The sequence below is a fragment of the Antennarius striatus genome, chromosome 1, assembly GCF_040054535.1.
Source record: "Antennarius striatus isolate MH-2024 chromosome 1, ASM4005453v1, whole genome shotgun sequence".
Lineage (NCBI taxonomy): Eukaryota > Metazoa > Chordata > Actinopteri > Lophiiformes > Antennariidae > Antennarius > Antennarius striatus.
In genome coordinates this window covers 25,522,720-25,544,387 of record NC_090776.1, presented here as the reverse complement: position 1 = coordinate 25,544,387, position 21,668 = coordinate 25,522,720, and the positions used below count along the sequence as shown (strand labels likewise).

Genomic DNA, 21,668 nt, shown 5'->3' with positions numbered 1-21,668 from the left:
TTAATTTTCAAAAACTTAAAGAAAGGAGCTGAAACCTTGTATATAAATTGGATGACTCCAGAAACACTTAATCTAGCTCGCTTGTACATCCTTCAAAACATAAAAGAGCTCAAGGTCAACCTCAAAGTTCAGCTCACCAAATTAAAATCTTCAAGGTGTGCCCTTCAACTTGAAGAACCCCATGTAATTTTAAAAAGACAATTATTATTTCCCAGTTTTTCTATAGGCTGTAAAATAGCGACCTGACTAACATTAATAACTCAAAGCTGGAATTACTTTATCAAACTGAAAATGTTCAGAAGAGAGAGTAGCTGATAAATCAACCTGATCAAACCTCTGCAGAGGGTCTATATTATACTATGTGATTCTTCTTCTCTTTAAATTGTATGACTTAATTTTGCAATACAATCAACATGAAATTGTGAAATAATATGCATTCCATACAATGCATATGTTGTGTGTGTATATATACAGTGTATATATATATATATATATATATATATATATATATATATATATATATATATATATATATATATATATATATGTCACAGTTGGATGTGGAAGTGCTGCTGCGTGGCAGGGAGAGGCCAAGCTTGTGGGTGGAGCCACGGCTCCACACCTGTTACTTATCGTCACACCTGAACTTGTTTTGGGCTATTGACCCTGAGGCTTTTTAAGCCTCGCTGAATGAGAGCTAGGTGCTGGTGCATTGCTCATGTTTGGCTCCTGGTAGTCTTTCCTGATTTTGAGTTTCTTGTCTGTCTGGAGAATTTTTAAGTTTGTTAATAAATCATGGATGACAGTTTTGGCATTGGTGTCCTGCATTTGGGTCCATACCCCGACATACGTGACATATATATATACTGTATATATATATATATATACTGTATATATATGTATATATATTAGGGTTGAGCCGGATACTCGTGTCATACGAGTATTCGGTATGGATAACGCATTTTTGACGAATACGAGTACGATACGAATAAAACCAGTTAATACTCGTGATCGGACTGAAAGAAAATCATCCTGTTTTCACGCTCTGTGATTGGCCAGTCACACATACTTCCCGCCCCTCCCTACAGACTGCAGTTAGAGCAGAGATTGTCCCTGTCCCACTCTCAGGCACACGCAGACAATTACTGATCTCTCTGTTGGTGGCCTCACTGTTCCTTACATCTTTCTTCTTAGGTTTTCTTCAGCTTGCCTCTATTTCGGTGTTTGGTTACCTGGTGAACTTTCTTGTTGTTTTTTTGTTGCACGTACGCCTGCATTTAACCACCGCCTCCACCCATCTTTTTACCTGCTTATCTAAACTTTGTTCAAATCAATAATTCTATACCACACACACATACACATACACACACACACACACACACACACACACACACACACACACACACACACACACACACACACACACACACACACACACACACACACATTCACCGCAATCAACATTGTTTAACTTTATGTGGAAAAAATGGCAAGAACATTAGGTGCTAAAAATAAATAATTGAAAACAAAAACAGTTTGACTAAAAAAAAATTAAACTGAAAAAGAAGAAAAAAAATTAAAAGTTTTGTTAAGTATGACAATTACTGTATTGTTCATGTATACTTCGTAGTTGATAATTTCCTATTGCATGCACTTCATTAATACATTTTGTGTTTACTCGTTCTATATGTAGTACCTTTACTATTGTGATCAAAAGCGTTGAATCTCAATTCTGAGGCTCTTCGGTAAATATTCATTCATAGACTTAAGAATATTCATGTTCTGACTCAGTTCCATAAAGAACTTGTTCTGTAAATAGTTCTCTTACTTTTGTGATCAAAAACATTGATTTGAATCTCAATTTTGAGGCTGTTCTGTAAATAGTTTTAAAATAAACAATAAATGTAGCAACTTGTGATCAATCCATATCAATTTTAGACTTAAAATAATGTAGCGATTTAAGCCCCACCAATTTCCGGACAAACCACACCCACGTCCAGTTTAAGCCCCGCCCATTCCGAGTACAGATACGGACACAGATAATCTAGTTGGTTGAACAGATACAGATACAGGTAGTTGTGTACTCGCTCATCCCTAATATATATACAGTATATGTATACAATGACATTATCATCTTAACATTTATAATGGTGAATTATTTTAAAAGAGAGCAGGCTTCTCATTTTTGTAAATTTTCAAAGGGAGTACAGATAATTAACATCAGTCTCATTAGTCCATGAATACACTTGGCTTCATTGAGAAAATGGCTTTGTTTTGTTTTGTTTGGTGTTTTTTTGACGGTCAAGGAACTTCTCTGCCTTGTTAAATCAACAAAGCACCAAAGATATTATTGCTTCATTAATCCTGCATCTGTTGCAGTGATAGCAGGTGTATTTACATATTGTGTTTTGTTACACTCTATCAAAGTCTTATCTGAGTCAAATCAAATATTAATCAAAATTATGCCATCTGTGAGGATATGCTGCAGTTCCTTTTCCTACAATGTGGAACAGTTTAAAGTATGATGCTTGTTACATGCTGTTCATTATCACCAGCTCTGTTGAATAAAAAATATGTTTATATGATATTTCAAATATGTTAAAGTAAATTATTGTATTCCCTTAATCTACATTCCACACAATGCAACATCTTTATCACATGTGTGTCAGCTATCTGTCAGCTAAAGACTGCTCAAATCTCATTTTTTGTCAGCTAATCATTTTTCCATGTTTGATGAGATCTCATGGTCACACATCAAGTCAAAGATTGGACATCACAGCCTGATGAACAACAGCAAAATGTAGGAGCCACAGCTCCTACAGATATTCAACCCTTGGTCAATATCAAGGGTTTATGTCAAAATGTTGTTTTTTCACTCCAACACTCTTGCTTTGCATTTCTAACTCTAGTTTTGTATGACATAAAAACCTGAATTTACAGAGGTATTACATGTTGGAATAAAGATTGCAAGGATTCAAAGATTTTAACAAAATATTTCTAATGTTGCCAAAGTCTTTTTACAATCTTGAACACCACAAACTTTGTAATAGCTTGTTCCACAGCAATGCTCCGTAATTAAGGCCTTGAAGGAGTTGCAAAGCAAAGATTTTGTCTGTATGAAAGCCAGAGTCAGGTTGCAAAATAATCAAAACATTTACAGTACAACATTTTTTAATATCAGTGGGAACTTTGATTAAAAATGTTCAATGGAAAATATATGTTACTTATATCATTTGAGTTTCATATGAACAATCCATTCCTTCAAAGACCTAAAAATCACAATTTCAGCATCTGTGTGAAATTGAGCATCATGCATCACTGCCATCCATTCAATTTTCTTCTAGTAATGTCTTGCTCTTCTTGGTAAAGTGACCATAATGCAAATCAAGATGGAAAACTAAAATCATTTAAAAAATCATTTCTTTGTGATTGTGACAATGGTGTCTGACTGTACACTTTATTTTCAGTCTAATTTCTCATTTCCTCAGGTCCTCATACATCAAGATTACTGATGATGGAAAGAAACAAATGTTTACCAGGTATCTTCTTTCCTAAAGTGGAGTTACTTGTTGTCTTCTTGGCTTTTGTCATAATCATTATGACAATTACATGTAAAATAAACTACAAATTTTGAAATATTTTCACACATAATCCCTTGTTCCTCTCCAGAGGACAGTTTACGACATAATTATATTGTCATCAATTTAACAAGGAAATGTCTGGAATCAATATGTAAACTCAATGTATTACAGTGTGTTCCATGATGTGACCTTTGTTATGTATATTTGATTGAGGAGTCCATTCGTTTGACAGAAATGTAATCTCATGGAAAATAATTTGATAAAAAGCATTAAAAAACCAATATTCATTGCATTTTCTCTGAACAATTTAGGGGGAGGGAAAAATTATTTTGGGGCTAAAAGTCTTCCCATTTGACCATCAGTAGTTCTACTTAGTGGGGGTCAGTTCTGAACAAGTCAAAAAGACAAAAGCTCATTGAACAACACATTTAATCTGATTATCTAGAGTGCTAGAGAAGGGTTCTGGATTTCTTCAGATTTTACTGTCAAGACTAAAAAGTTTGGAAATGTGTTAGAATTACTTCTACATGACTGCAATCAGTGCAATCAGTGACACTGATTTGCATGTTGTGTGGTCCTTTTTACTGATACCATACACTTTATATATTTAGTTCATTTGAAAAGACTATTTTGTATTGGAAAACTGCTTTGAATGTGTAGCTTGTAGGTAAGTATTATGTTTCCCAGGTGTGATGTGAAACACAGCAGTGCTTTGTGACAGATACTGAGTTGTGATTCTGTAAATAATGTGTGTTTGTGATCCTGCATGCTATATGTTGACTTTGTGTTTGTATTGCCATTATCTTTTTGGGAAAAGGTCAAGTCCTGAATTTTATTACCAAAGAGGATTTTGGTTTTCAGTCTTACTGCTTGAGACTGCATGGTTCATTGTTGTGGTTTGATCTATAAGGCAGCATCTGGAAAATTAGACATTGATGTGGAACAAAATGAACATGAACATTCAATGTGCAGGCCTATTTGTCCACAATATAGTGCCACGCAGTGCAAAAAGGAAGGACTACTAGGAGTATTTTTCAGCTTTTTCATTCAACAGTTCACTTTAAAGATTGTTATTACTGTCCGATGGATTGTTAGAAGATCAAACTATCTGGCTGGAGTGATGTAAGTGTCACCGAAGTGATGGAAGTGTCACCGAAGCTTTCAATACTGTCATGGAAAATACAAACTCATCTCTCCCAAAAGGAACCGTTTAATCTTCCGTCACCGTACAAACTGCCTCACTCTCAGCCGATGAGGGAAGGAAATCAGGTAAATGCAATCATTAGTTAAGTGTGGCTTCCTGCTGGGTCAGACAGGGCACAGATTGTGGGTAATTTCATGTGATAAATTAAACACTAATTGAATAATAAGCAACTCACTGCCCCATTGTTCTTTATTAATCATATGGATGCACACATGCTACTCCATGTTACCTGATGGGATGTGGGTTAAAAAAACAACTAGAAGTACATAGATGTAACATTGTATCCAGGAATAGTATAGATGTATTATTTTAATTTCTGTTAGTATGATTTTGACAATTGTTTCTGACTGTCTGCTGAACTGGAACCACGTGTATTCATCTAAATACACTCTTGAGGATAAATCCTATCCCAGCTTTAGGTCCAAATAGTTCGGTTTCAATTACGCCTAGTCATGGCCTCGTCGTTGGTGAGACCAACACTGTGTTCAGCATTTTTTTGGCTTCAATTTGTTTGTGTAGTGAGAGGAAGTGGAGACATTTCATTGGACTCAAATATCACACAGGCCTTTCTGGGCTAGTTCTCAAGTACCTGTTTCATAGCTTGTAATACTGACTGAAATGAAGTGAAGATAAATGTCCTCAAAATAATTTAACAAACTCTGAATATGAACTTCAACTAAATTCATTGCCAATCATTGTCAATTTTGCACAATAACTTCTACATTTACAAGGAGCAATGATAAATAGGAAGTGATTGCGATCTTCTGAAATGTGATTAACTGGGCCTGCAATGGGGGGGGGGGGGCACCCCCTGTGGTGGTCCGGGGGGCCTCCCCCGGGAATTTTTTTAGAAAATGGGGTTGTTTTCCTGCATTCTGGTGCATTCTGAATCTTCTGTACAGTTTACCTACAAAAATACACCAATGTCAACAGTTCAAGCTTAACTATCTTTATTTCTATCCTAATTTATGCAGGTATAAATGTGAGATTCAACAATTAAAAACTTGCATTCACTATGTGAAGATAGTCATACAAAATATTACTCAATGTTTACTTTTAAGTTTTTCTTAGACTAGAAGACATTTTAACTTTGACTTAGACACTTTGACACCACTGGTATACCATAATTCAGTTGTTTGTTTTTTTTAATTTGATAATATGATTTTTCATTTCAATTTAAAAAGGCATGAAAAATAGCAAGCAACGTGAATACATATTTACATGTATCGCTGGTTATTTCTGCCAGTCATAGGGTCAAAAGTCTAAGACTACATAAAAGTATTGATAATATCTTCCATTTACCTTCCGATCGGTCTGTCACCACTCCTACCCCCTCTCAGCATTCACCATGTAGCATAAAATCTACTATAAAACACTCTATTCTCATTTTCTTTCGATCGATTGTCCTCGCCTTGTCGTACACCAATTCACGGGTTTAGCTTGTAAAAATAGAATCCTTTTTTTTCATTGGACGAGAGGAGGTCATGACTTGCATGCATATTTAATGATGGGGAGCGTTCAGGTCACTTCGGCTATTTCCGTCGGCATGCGTGCTGCCTAGCAAGAGAAAAAGTTTGTTTTCTTATGTTATCGCTCGATTTTTGCAAGTACAAAAAAGTTGTAAGTTTTAGCCTTTTTTTCCTAAAAATAAAAACACCACTGTGGCTACACAGGCTAAAAACCTTGTAGCCACTCTGGAATTTACTTCGCCTATGGCGTAGTGGTGATTGGCTAGCGCAAGCACTGATTAACACTGGGTGAGGGCGGGGTGTTTGAGTTCATTCATAAAGAAACAGTTATAGACATAAAAAGAAAATCATTCATCTTGTCAAACTGAAATTTATTTTTTGTTCTGTATTTTGACTGATTTATCCGTGTGGACACAATCAACCCATTTGGGACCACATACAGAGAAAATCAAGATCTAGCTGCTGCATCCACAAGGACACAAATGTGATGCCAAGTACTGACAAGTTTAGGCAAAATAAATTAGGGTACTTAACTTTGGCAGCAACAATCTGGCCCAATTGATCAACACCATGGCAATTAAGCACACGTGGAGTGAGAGGCTGGTAATGACATGTTGGTGTCCTTGGTGGTGGCTTTTCAAGTTATCATTCTGTCTTCCAACTTAAACAGCGTGTGGCTCCGCATCAATCTCTGAAGCAATCACCTTGTCAAAGTATAAAGCTGCTCTTTGCCCCTTCAGTTTCTTTGGGCCAATCCACATCATCCTCACTTACACACAGACAACTTGATGAAACCTGCTTTTCTTCAACAGTTTTTTCAGCACCATGATAAATGAGCATTGTCACTGCTGTACACATACTGTACAGGCAATAAAGGGAGTATCTCTAAAAGAAATGCAGGCACTCACACAATCCTTAAGCATCAGTGTCCTCAAATAACATTCTGTTTAAATTGCCTTTTTAATCACCCTTCTGAACTGAAGGACTTGGTTTTTAATTTTTAACTTCTGCACTTGGCAGCCGAGAATTTCCACCCACACTCAGTGATCATGATATATAGACGACGTATTTGATTCACTTAAATAAAACGCAACAGGAACAGCTCTTGTGAATGGCAAACACACAGACTGCCAGTAAGCAGTTTTAAACAAAACCATGATTTACTGTGACAGATAGTAACGCCTGCCTTTTGTGAAGCCTGATATGCATATGATTAGATCTCAATTGTCTTTTTTGTTGTTCAGCAGCACTTTAGATTGATACATATAATTGTGAGTAATTACCAAGGAATGAGCATTCATTAAGTCAGGAAATGTCTGATGTGGGTCTAATGATGAATATACAATTAATAAATCAGTACGTAGTTAAAGACTATTCTAAATTGAGGACTAAATATAATCTACGAATCAGTTCAAAACCAAGGACCACGTTTCAAAATTAATTACATAAAAGCACAACATAATAAACAAAAGGAGGAAGAAAAACGTGAGCGTTTTTGGCTCTGATGGGATGCTGCGCCTTGAGCTCACCATTACTGCCGGGTATTATGAATCCACATTTAATGTGTTTAGGGTCATATTTCTTCACCACCTGCTCTGAACCTTTTATTCATGGATGGTGGTCTCCTAAATCACGATTCCATTTAAATAGTTGATGCACGTGAGACATTGTGGCAAACTGACAAAACATATCTCAAAATGAAATTTGCGGTTCATGTGATGATAATTAAATGTACCTGTAAATGGAAACTACTATATTTTAGTTAAATTATTCACCTTGTCCTTGAGCACATTTAAATGGAAGATTAAGTCAGTTGAAGCATTTGGCACTACAGCAGCAGTGAAAGCACATGATGCTAATTCTGATCCATTAAACAATGTTTTGTTGTAGTTTTATCGCCTGCTCTCTTTTCCTGTATTTTTTCTTGTGATCAACTCTTCAGTGCATGTTTGCTACTTTTTCTTTTTCTTTTTTTTTAGAAAGTACTATTAATAATTAATTATTTATAAGGTTGTGTTGATTATGTCATGTATCCACTGTGATATTATTTGGATCAACTTCTGCAATTTCGCCAGTTTAATTTCCATCATGTGTTGCATTAATTTTACACCAAGCGCTTGTATTGATGATGGTATTTGGACCACTGAGCAAAGCCGTCTCCAGCACATCCTAAAGATTCTCAATGGGGTTAAGGTCTGGACTCTGTGGCGGCCAGTGTGAAAATGATGTCTCATGCTCCCTGAACCACTCTTTGACAAGTTGAGCCTGATGAATTCTGGAATTATCATATCTGAATATGCACGTGCATGTGCATCAGGGAAGAAAAAATCTATTGATGGAGTAACCTGGTCATTCATTATAATCAGGTAGTTAGCTGACTTCATTCTTTGAGCACATACTGTTGTGAATGTCGACTTGACCAACTACATAAACCCCAAATTGTTACACTGCCCCCACAGACCCTGTAGTAGGCACTACGCAAGATGGCTACTTCACTTCATCTGCCTCTTTTCTTATCCTGATGTATCCATTACTCTGGAACAGGGTAAAGCTGGATTCATCAGATGACCTGACCACATGACCTTCATCCATAGCTTCAATCTCAATGATCCCTAGCAAACTTAAGCCTTTCATTCCGGTTATGCTCACTAAAAAGTAGTTTTCGTAAAGCTACACAGCTGTTCAGTCCCAATCCCTTGAATTCTCTTTGCATTGTGCGTGTGGAAATGCTCTTACTTTCACCTTTAAACATAGCTCAGAGTTCTGCTTTCGTCATTCTTCGACTTGATTCGACTAAACATTTACAGTAAATGATTGGCAATTACGAACCATCAGGATCAGGATTTCCAACAAACTTATTCCTCAACACCCAAGACAATATCGCAGTCAACCTACAATTAACAAAGAATTAACTATCATACACAGGACATTCACTCTCTCACACACACACACACGCACGCACGCACACACACACACAACCACTTACACACACTCCCTCCTTCTCATACACACGTGCATCCCTTGTAACCTGTCCATGGTAATGTTGTGTCTCATACTGTATTCTTGCTCAGTGTAACACAGTACAGTGGTACCTCTACTTACGAAATTAATTGGTTCTGGAAGAAATTTAAAGTAGAAAAATTTGTAAGTAGAGACACGTTTTTCATGCAAATGCCCTAATCCGTTCCAAGCCCCCCAACATTCAGACATAAATGTTTTATAATTCATAAAAATGCATCAAAACATGTAACAAATACATGTTACAATTAGATTATTACACAATAAATGAGAGTTGTGCATGAGTGAAAAACAAAGAATAGAGTAAAGAATAATAATGACGGTCATTTACCTTTTAACTGCTGTCCTCATTGTTTTTTGCCCTCTTTGGTTCATGCGCTCCTATCTCACGATGCTGAACAACAGAGTGAATTTCAGTCCTCCTCTTGAACTTCTCCAACCACCCACGTGATGCCTTAAACTCCTTAAACTTTCTTGTGTTTTAATAATGTGGCGATTGTAGATGCATTACGGCCATATTCTTTGGCGAGATCAACCAAATGCATCCCTTTCTCATGCTTTTCTATGATCTCTTGCTTTGTTTGTATGGTCAAAAAACTCTTTCCTTATTTTTTTTCCTCTTGTCTCCATCACTTTCTCGGGGTCCATAGCGAATACTCAAAAAGTTAATATATTTACGTACAACTATCAGAACACATCATGGGCCGAATGACGAGGACGCTGCATAGACACCAATCCAGCTACACATAGACGTCTCTCTTAGCCAATGGGATGCCAGGATGCTATAAAGCTATAAAAATGTTGTGTTCAGGAAACTTTGGGAGGTGCGAGTAGTGGCCCATACTGTATTTTTTACCTTTCGTATCTTGAAATTGCTTTCGTAACTAGAGGCAATATTTTCTTGTTGAGGCGTTTCGTAACTTGGAAATTTCGTGTGAAGAGACGTTTGTAAGTAGAGGTACCATTGTATTTGTTTAGGACTACATGTTCTAAAGTTATTTTGGGTCCTTTTATCTGTGTTTGCTCTTTTTCCAATTAAAAAATGCTTTAAAACGTACAAAAAAAATTATTGTGCTCCAGACAATAATTGCCCTTGAAGTAATTATAAAATACAAAACTCTTGCATATTTGCGTAGATAAAACCTGGTGGTGACCTTATTTTTTGACCAGACAGTGTCTTTACCAAATGAATTATAAACGGAAAATTATGTTTTAAATGAGAAACTATTACAAGTCTGCTAGAATAAGTAATGTAAATTACCATGCATACCATATATATTAGTAGATTACATAATGACAGTCAAATAAAGCTTCATTAGATTCAGCACAGGGACATTTTATGCAGTTTAAGTCTTATGTAACTATATCAATCCCCATTATCACTGTATCACAACTTCATGTGTAATTGCAAGGCAGTGACAGTCCTAATGATCTCTGCCTCCACTGAACTACATTTAAGACACCATTGAGATAGTTTCCATAATAAGATGGGTAATTTTGCTGATTTCCCCCATTCAAAATGACAAACACACTTCTGATTTGATGTCCTTCCATCTGTTGCATGATGGATGTGTACTGTATCTGGACCTCTGCTGTCAGAGGTCACTGTTTATAAAATTGGAATAAGGGAAGTGTCTTCTCACACACCGACACAGACAGACACACACACATACACCACACATTACACACACGCTGTCCCTCTATGCTTCCTCGTCTCACATAACAAGATGAACATTTTTACTTTCTATCCTTGCTCAAAATTCATGACGCCTCCCGCTAATCCTTCCATGGAAGTGACTCATATTACAGCATTCTTCAGTTTAATGCACTTTAATAGCATTAATATCTGCTCTTGCCTCTTCAGCTGAAATAAACACCCTTTACATCTTAACAAAGCCGCTTAAGAGCAACTGACATGGTAAGCATACCAAAACAGAAATATACCTCAGGTGAAAAGCAGAATAACTCATTGTTAAGGAGTAATCTGCTGTTATTTTTTTATATACATATAAATTGGCAGCAAGGCACATGGTGTACAGTAAACAGACACTGGGGGAGCCTAAGACAAGGAGCAGGCAGCTCCCTCCTACTTCCTCACACACTGTGTGGCAGACCTACAGGTATAAGGAGAGCAAGAGTTCCTGACAAATTTTGTACCACCCATAATGCCATTGTAGAGACATCCAAGGTCAGGTGACGGTTGACAGAGGGTCCCAGCATCGATATAAGATGTTCACAAATCCGAACCTCTGTGCTGTTTTTCAGAGGAAAGAGAATCCTGCCCCTGAATTATTCAATGGGTCTCCCCCGCCCTAAATAACACCGGCAAGCATTGTTTGACATCCTGAATGAATAATTAAGATGTGACCTTTTGTTCCCATTAGAGGTGATAGGTTGATAGTGCCGTACTTTGTGGGTGAGACTGCGAGAAGATTTAAGATGCAGTGCGGTACCAGGAATTTTATACAAAAAATTATCCAAACTCTCAGGGACAAGCAGTGATGCTAAGAAAAGAAACACACCATGTCCCTGCGGGATACATTGATGTGCAAAGACGTAAATCTAGTCTCTGTTGATTGTTCCTAAAGCACAGCCTGAAGCTGTTCTTTGTCACTACTTCCGTGTTCTCATAAGAATGGTGCTGCAGTTTGTTCCTGACGCATCAGAGGCATTTTGATTTTGTCAGCTTGTAGTCAGCTCTGTAAATCAGAAATTACTCTGTAGTCTGACTTAATCTGGTTAAGTTTGGTTTGGTGGTGTTCCAGTGACTTATGGTCTATTTCTGTTTTTCTTCAAATTAAAAAATCGTATAACCCTGAAAGCTGTATAATGATTTAGGGAGATTTAAGAGACATCATATAACACAAATGTTTCTACAACCCCTAGCAAGGGAATCACCGGTCTAACTAAAAAGATGTTCATTCAGTTCTTTAATTTTGTCACAAAAATAAAAAATAAAAAAGATCACATCACGGACATGACACAAAACTGAAGTGATTTCAAATGGCAACTTTCTGGCTTTAAGAAACATTAAAAGAAATCAAGAAAAGATAATTGTGGCAGTTACATTTACTTTTTTAGACCAAGCAGAGGGGGAAAAAAATATGGAATCACTTAATTCTGAGGAAAAAATTATGGAATCATAAAAAACAAACAAAAGAACATTTCAACACACCACTAGTGCTTTGTTGTACCATCTCTGCTTTTATAACAGCTTGCAGTCTCTGAGGCATGGACTTAATGAGTGACAAACAGTACTCTTCATCAGTCTGGCTCCAACTTTCTCTGATTGCTGCTGCCAGATCAGCTTTACAGCTTGGAGCCTTGTCATGGACCATTTTCTTCAACTTCCACCACAGTTTCAATTGGACTGAGATCTTGACTATTTGCAGGGCAGGACATTGACCTTATGTGTCTTTCTTCAGGGAATATTTTCATAATTTTTCCTCTATGGCAAGATGCATTATCATCTTGAAAATAATTTCATCATCCCCAAACATCCTTTCAATTGATGGGACAAGAAAAGTGTCCAAAATATCAACGTAAACGTGTGCATTTATTGAAGATGTAATGACAGCCATCTCACTGGTGCCTTTACCTGACATGCATCCTCATATCATCACCGACTGTGGAAATTTGCATGTTTTCTTCATGCAGTTGACTTTATTTATCTCATTAGAATGGAACAAAACAAAAGTTCCAGCATCATCACCGTGCCCAATGCAGATTTGCGATTCGTCAATGAATATGACTTTCATCCACAGTCCAAGACTGTTTTTCCGTAGCCCGTAGTAAACTTTTTTTTTCTCTTTAGATCTTAATGATGGTTTTAGTTTAGCTTTTCTGTAGGTAAAGGCAGATTCTTACAGTTCACTCCCAGACGTTGAATCCAGTTTCCTTCCAGTTAATTATTTGTTTTGCTGTGAAATTTTCTGTTTTCAAGACATATTGCTTTTAGATTTCTGTCTTGATGCTTTAATGTCATTCTCGGTCTGCCAGTATGCTTGTCTTGAACAACCTTCCCATGTTGTTTATACAGATTTTAGACACAGCTGACTGTGAACAACCAACATCTTTTGCAGCACTGTGTAATGATTTATCCTCTTTAAGAATTTTGGTAATCCTCTCCTTTGTTTCAGTTGACATCTCTCGTGGTGGAGCCACAATTCATGTCACGATGGATGGATGGATGGATGGATGGATGGATGGATAGATGGATGGACAGATGTTTCTATATAGATAGATAGATAGATAGATACTTTATTAATATATTCACCAATGTGTCATTTTACTTTATACTTGAGGTTCCAAGGCGAGTCCACTTATTTGTCTGTCCTGTTTAAGTTTGTGTTGCATGATTTCTGATGATGAATGATATTAGCAAGAAAAATAATCAAAAGTAGATCTAGTGGCAACATATGCAAGTTTAAATAATAACAATGTCATCTCTACAGGCTCCTTTCATAGTCCTCGATGTGAAAGCAGCTGCTATTACAGTTTCTATATCGATATTTTATACACGTGAGATCTTCCTCTTTGAACTGATGGTAATGTGCCCGTATACTGTTGCTTGGGCTGCACCTTAGCTGCTCTTGAGAAATACACATTTGAGGGACTTCACAGTCAATGCTGATGGAACAGGGTTTTTTAAAAGGCCATCAAAGGTTATCAAACCTCTTGAGTTAAAACTCAGATTGGTTAATGCCTTATTACTCTATGAACAACCTGCACCGCTGAAAGAGAAGGTGACACAACTCTCTTTGTGTGGTTACAGAAGTAGCCTGTCTTGTGAGGAAACCAGAAAATAAGCTGTTAATTGAGATATTTAAAGTCTGTTGCTGTGATTAATGAAATAACAGGGGGGAAAAAACTTAAACGAATCCCAAAAAAATTTCTCAACTTCTTACTGAACTGTTCAATTATAATTGTCAATATTACTGGTGTTATATGGCATTAATAATAATAGACTCTATTTGTCAGATATATTAGCTTATAAATACTTAACTACTGCTGTGGCACAGATAAATTTAACTACTTGTTATGGGAACGCTTGCCTGAAACCAGGCATTCAGACCTTGCCTTCAAAACTGTAAATCATTAACAGAAAGATCTATTTAATTACTGCTGCAATATTCACTAAACATAAAGCAGATTTGCATCAGTCTGTGGAAAATTATTTAAAATAATATCATGAATTATTTATTTTCGTTTTAGTTTAGGTTAATAACCATTTGAACATGGGATGTTACATCACATGATAATATTTAAAAGTCTGCATGGTGCAATTCAAAATATATTACTGTACCTGAATTGTGTAATCCATTAAGATAAAAATACTGCACACTGGCAATGAGCATGTGTACTAGTATAACTGAAAACTGAACGGAGTCAGTTCATCAGTTTCTATTAAAGATAGCAAAATCCAAGAATTTTATAAGCATAAATATTTTGATAGATCTAAATTGTCATCTAATTATGTTATCAACAAAATTGTAGAAAATATAAAGATAGAATTGTTTGTAATCATCATGCACTCCAAAGATGTTAGTGTAAACAATAAATAATAATATGCATCGAAAAATTGTAGAAATTACTTGAGACACTGGAGCGGGTGTCGGCTCTGGAGCCGCATGCGGCTCTTTAGCGCCTCCCTTGCGGCTCCCTGGAGATCAATCACAAAAAAATAATCCTTAAAAGAAAAAAATAGACAGATATGCTATTCGTCGCTGAAAATCTTTGCAAACAAAGCTTATTGCTGTCAATTTCCTACGTTTTGTTACGTTATCGATGTTATTGTGACGTTTAAAAATTCAGTCCCCAAACGTCTATATTCAGTACTTATAAAACAGTTTTTAGTGACATCTTTTCTTGAATATGACTACATTAGGCCTACGGGTTAACATTTCTGTCAACGAAGGATTGCGTCATAGCCTGCGACGCATTTTGCAGGCTATGACGCTTTGTCAGGCAGGTGGCTGTTGTAGACAAACCGGCGGATGTGTGATGGACCATGGTTCCAACAAACACAGTCCTTTTCCAATAGGTGATTACGAGAAGGATTCATTCATTAAAATAATGACAACAAAGCAGAGATAATACAGAAAATTAAAGACATGCTTCTCTCCGCAGACAGTGAAGGAAAGGACACGTAACATCACCAATTAACAAACAAAGGACATTAATTCAACTCCAGCATTATTAATTACATGTGATGAGTCGTGCGATGTTATTGATATTGCACAGACAGCGCTGTTGTGCAGTGTTGATTCTATTCTATCAATTCATTCCAAATATCATTCATCTACACTGTACTTTTTATACCATGCCATAACAAATAATTTTTCATTTTGTCAACATGTGTGTGTGTGTGTGTGTGTGTGTGTGTGTGTGTGTGTGTGTGTGTGTGTGTGTGTGTGTGTGTGTGTGTGTGTGTGTGTTTGTGTGTGTATTTCTTCTTCAATAACAAGTCAAGACCTGAGTCCAGCCTCTGCTCCTGTACAGAGTGCTGTTGCCATGATTATTCATAGATTAGAAACACTGAGAACGCGTCACTCGTCCTTTTCAAGTCGATCAGATGAACAGTTTTCAGTATTGTAGGACACACAGCTATCAGGTGATGAATTTATTCATAATTAATCTATTCCTAGAATTGCACAGACATCTCCAGAAAATGTTCTGGTGGCTGGTTTCTTCACAGCATGAGGGAGAAAACCAGAACTGCAGTCCTCCCTCAGTCACACACTCGGGAGAGTGCTACTCTGAGGCGTGCACAGATTCCTGGTTTAAGCAAAGAAAGAGAGCCCGGATCTTGGAGACAGACCATATTTATAGCTAAGGATAGGAATAATTTATTGTGATCAAAGTGCAGATCATGCTCCATTCCATCACAGAGCAGACGTGGCAGAATGAAAAGAGCACGCTCTCTTCTCGTCTGCTCTCTAGCGGCTTCCCAAATAGAAAGAGTGAGGTAAAGTTACCTCTGTGAAGGCACTGTGTGTGTGTGTGTGTGTGTGTGTGTGTGTGTGTGTGTGTGTGTGTGTGTGTATGTGTGTGTGTGACATCATTTGCTCTGCACTCATTCTCCTGTGGCTTCACTTTAGAAGGAGTGCAATGTCTCCAAAATGCAACACACAGTAAGAGACAAAGAAAAAAGTATCCCATATGCACACCCACTCAATCAGAGTGAGGAGTGAATATCAGATTCTAAGCTCACAGCGGGTGGGCATGCGCCTGAAGCCATGTGCCATAAAGTACAACCAAAATGACAACTGTACGTCACACGGCTCCCGCATAAGCCTGTGAATACATTAGATCAGCGTCAGGAATGACGGACTGACTGGAAATCCAACAGACTGTCTCTGGTGGACTTGGTCCTCCATTTTGCCTGTTTTCTGCGTGCAATTTTCCCCTCCAGTTGCTTAATATCATCAGTGAACCCACTGACAGCATTCAGTGTCTTCTTCTCTTCACACACACAAAAAAGCAGAATTCCAGTACCAATGCAAATATTCTATTCTTCATTTTGCATTCCCAGAGACAGAAACATGGCTGTTCTTTTCTTCTTTTTTTGTTTGCGGTCTTTCTTGCCACTTCTCTCCTAGTGATGCTTTATCTGCAATTACACACACAAATAGACACACACGCAGACGCACACATGCTTGCTTCTTCCAGTTTCATTTTCTCTCCCTCCCACACACAGACACACTCATGCACCTCTTTCTTTCTCTTTTTCGTTTTCTGTCTCCACCCTTGTCACTTCTTCACACACAAATTCACACATGCACATACGCACACACATATGCACACACACATACACACACATGAATACGCACACGCACACACACACACACCAATACATAGAAATGCACAATTACAAATTTATGCTTCTACTCCCTCCCACATTTTGTATCACCACTTCCATACTTGCACAAAAACGTCAGTTTGATTCACTCTCATTTTCTCTCCCTCTCCCACTCATTCTTAGCCACCACTTCAAGAAGCACACGCCCTCTCTCCCTCTCCGTCTGTCCGTCTGTCACCCTTTCTCTCATCTTGTGTTCCCGTGCTAGTACGCAGTCACAGCACCAACAGTCCAGCTTCCCTTACTCCCAGCTGGGCTTGGACAGCTTTCTTCCCCTGGCCTCTCTGGGCCATCTGGGCTGAATGTCCCTGCTCTGCTGGTCCCCTGCCAGCCGCTGAGCCTCCCAGGATGAACACAGCATCTTCAAGCACAATTTGTAGGCGTCAAAGCTCTGCTGTGTGTCCAGTGACCCAGCTGAGTGAAGTCGTTGTGTCTGGCATTTCCCGACTCAAAGGAACCTCATTCTGCTTTGATGACACCTGCGCTTCCCATCTCTCTGGATGGAGGATGGAGCAGTAATTGATTAGAGCCACTGAGAAACTTTGGTAGTAATTACATGTCTGATGTGGTGGAGTGTTCATCTTTGAAGAGTGACTATCAAAATCTGGCCAACAGGTCAAGTACCAGGCAAAGTGAAAGTTTAAAAAAAAGTCTTCTGTTTGAATGACAAGTATGGCTATATTAGAGGTTTATTCCACAGATTTTTGCACAGGCATGAAAAAATTTTTTTTTAAATTATTCAGTGGACACCAGCAAGAATTGTGTTCATGTGTATTTACTGCACATGTAACAGCAAAATGCAATTATCACCAAAGAAAGGTTGTATTCATTTGTTTTCAATCTAAACTAAGCTACTAATGTGAACGCGAGTCTCATGCAGTGTTACGCTCTGATTATTTGCACAAAGGCTCCCGCAAACCCTCAGAGGTTGACAATTTCTGTCTTAATGACTGAAATATAAATTAGCAAATCCATTTCAATGCAAAAGAATGAAAAAAAGTTCCTTTTGAATTTAATTATGCGTTAAGTTATTCAACCACAAGTTTCCTACGCTAAATGCATATTGTTCGGCTTTTTGAACACCCACGCTTCTTCTCACATCAATGAAGTAAGTCTAAAACAAGGAATTTCTACATTTTAAAATCTGTTACATCCAAAAGTATTAAAACAATATTTTCAGGAACTTTCTGTACTTGGGTTCTTTAGATCTGGTTCTTAAAGTTTATTCTCATTTAGTTGGTTTGGATTTTCTCATCCAGTGAGTGAAAGGGCATAGTTTATCTCCAGCCAGTGCACACATACACAACTCCCATCTGCTGATGCTTGAGGACACAGGCAGAACCAGTACTGATAACATGAGAGGAGAGGAAAACAGATCAGCGCGCAGAGGTTGCTGTCTTGGAGATGGATTTTGGATCCATTGTTTTTATAACATGACTTGTGTAAAGAAAGTAATTCCATTCCAGTTTCAACCATCCAATCTAATCAAGCCCACATGAAGCAGGTTATTTTTAATGTCGCCAGAACTTCAGCCTTATCAACACCTTTTTCAGTAACAAAGACCGAAGTTTAAATCGACATCACAGTTTTACCTGCTGATAGTTCATCCTTGTTGCACCAAGCTGCAGTAATTACTTCTGCCTCAGACATTATTCATCTCCTCCACTGATTCTATACAGAAGATGAGCATTGCTACACAATGACACCAATTAGCAGCATATGATGTAAACTGCACAAAAACAGAGATGTAATGCAAACTGAGCGATGAAACAAAAATAAGGAAGCCCAATTAAAACTTTATTTATGTTTATGTATTTATGTTTTCTTTACAAGCTTCACACCTAGTACGCTGTGCCTTTGAGGAGGTGACAAGTCGGCATCGCCCTCCAAAGGTTGTTTCAAACAGCTTGTTAGTGCAGTGAGGGGGGTCCGACCCTTTTAAAATATTGATTATGTTTGTGAACCAAACATTTCCACTCACTTTCTGTTAATTTGTCATGTAGAGTTGAATGCATAATCGAAATGATTTCCAATGATTCTCAAGTTATTCAAGGAAGACAGGTACATATTAATAAAGAACTGACAAGTTTAGCTGTATTTCTATGCTTTCAAATGGCCGTTATAGCTTTTGTTAGGATTTTAGAATTTTGCTGATCAACATCATGGAAACATTCAGACATTTAAAGTTGCTATGAAGCATTGGGTGGTATTAAGGATGACTGAATAAAATTGTACACAACCCAAAAGGCATAAAGGACACCAGTGGCCAGCTTCTGAAAAAAAAAAATTGCTTGTGTTTAAGTCACAGGCTAGAAATAAAAAATAAGCCATTAAACACAATGGGATGGATCACCAATCATTCTTAAGAATTCCAATTTTTTTGTTTAAAGACATTAAATATTGATCAATTTTGCAAGAAACAATAAGTACATAAATAAATACAAATGTATCCTGTGTGGAGTTAACAGGTAGCCTTCCATTAGACCTCACTCTCTTCATCATTCCAATTCAAATCTCCTTGAATGTTGGCCACACTGAGAACTCTACTATATTAAGATATTTCATACAGTGAACAAAAACAAGTGGAAATAAATCTTATTGTTACCCCAAAAATGAAAGAGAAGGATCGGTCCTTTGTTGAATCTTGACAAGTGAGTGAGTAGCGCAGAAATCAGCCTCCAATAATAACTACACAATGAGCACTTTGCCAGTGATCCCATCATCTCCTCATTTCTCATCAAAATAATGTATGAGTTTAAGTAGAAATGAACTATGTGGAGAAAAGACTAGTGTTCAAACGGTCTGTTGCTATGAGATTTGAAAACCACAGCTTGAGGAAAGGACATAATTTAGGGGGGAGCAGCTGGACGGACAATGAGGAATAAGTAGCAGAAGTAAAATTCTCTACAGTGGAGTGAAAGATCAAATCAACAAGCAATCAATGACTTTTGTGGGTCAATAGGGAGTCATTCCACCAACTTTGCAGCTGTGGTCAGTTTGAAGATGAAAGTCACCAGGCTCAGGACGACAGATGAAGAGGTGGGCAGCATGTTGGGTTAGGGTCAGGGTTTCAAATGTCACATCACCTCTCATGACAGCCCGTCGGTCCGAAGCACATGAACAGAAGCAGACTTACCTCACTGGAGCTACCGGGAAAGCTGAGAAGCAGGTGAGGAAGAGCGTCTTCTTCTTCACTAGTTGATCAACCGGGAGTCAAGTCGTTCTGCCTCAGCACCACAGAAGGCGCACCCGCCTCTCCGGTTGGAATGATGCGAGTTGGTCGTTGACGCGCTGAACGCTTCTGCTGAGCGGACTGACGGCGCGTCGCCCCTCAACTTCTACTGCGCCTCGGTGAAGCTCTGGGCTGGAGCGGACACAACTCGCCATGCACGATTCTTTGGGAGAAAGTACGGCCAATCACAATACCTCTGGCTTTCCACCACCACCACCACCAACCCCCTCCTCACATCCTTGCGAATCCTCTGGGAGTCTCCAGTGACGGACGCGCTTGTCTTTAAGACGAGCTTCTCCTGCTTTTGGAGGGGGGGTCTTCATTGGCGGCGCTCTCTTTGTCTTCGAGGCGATGCTGATACCGATAAAGACGGGCTGCGGGTTCCCTCCCGCGCACCGATGGTGTGCGGGAGGGGAGCTTGTCTGAGCCGGGAGCTAGAGGAGTGTCTTTTACAGTCTTGAGTTTATTAGAGACTCTTCTAATGCGGATTAAGTCCCTGTATCGTCGTTGTTGTAACAGGTCTTCCCTGACCGAACGGTGTTGATCGCGGCGAGCGGAGAGCGAACGATGCGCGCTGCTGTAATAAAAATGCAACTGAGCTACAGTAGAGGCGGCATAGAGTTTATCTGTGATGCCGCTCCTTTCATCAGAGACTTGAGACACATGTAGTCACTAGAAGAGATCCATCATCGATAATCAGTCAATCAAGTAGTCACGAATAATGACTTAGATGGTCCGTAGATCTGACAGCGTTTTTCTCTATTCTAGAAAGACTCCCAGACTTCAAAACAATTAATGAGGCGAATGCATCTGATGGAAATTCTGTGGGAACTGTTGTCTTTAATTCCTCTGCACTGCAGCCAGAAGGCCACAGTTGTTTGTCTTTATTAGGGTGAGGAGTTTAGTTAAAGCAAGACTGCAGACATGAAGTACACTCAAAGGATTTAAAAATACACCACTGTTTTTATTTGCAAATCTTATGGGTAGTAATTGCCTGGTACGAAAAAAACAAAAAAAAGCATTTTGTTTCCAACTAATGTTTAATAGCTATTTTAATTTAATCGGTAATAAAGCAAGGCGATAAAACAAAAACAACACCAATCATGTGTGCACCATCAATTTCTCATGCAACATGAATATACAACATTTCACATGAACAGTAATGAGTGTGTTCAACATGGATTAGTGCAGTAATCCTCCTCCTCATGGAGCGGCGCAGGCGTCAGATGTCGTTCAGTTGCCTCTGAGTCCATGCAGGATGTTCAAACTGCAGCAATCCCTCATTCAACCAACCCCACAGGCT

The 21,668-nt window shown here is 38.3% G+C and overlaps 1 protein-coding gene across 1 annotated transcript in view; it reads right to left on the bottom strand.

The window, feature by feature from the left end:
• LOC137613541 (carbohydrate sulfotransferase 8-like) overlaps positions 1-20,686 on the bottom strand; it is a 161,295-nt gene extending 140,609 nt beyond the window's left edge. Inside the window, exon 1 of the mRNA XM_068343246.1 lies at positions 20,270-20,686. The gene's annotated coding sequence lies outside the window, so the exon portion shown is untranslated. The remainder of the gene's footprint in view (positions 1-20,269) is intronic.
• Positions 20,687-21,668: the final 982 nt, after the last annotated feature.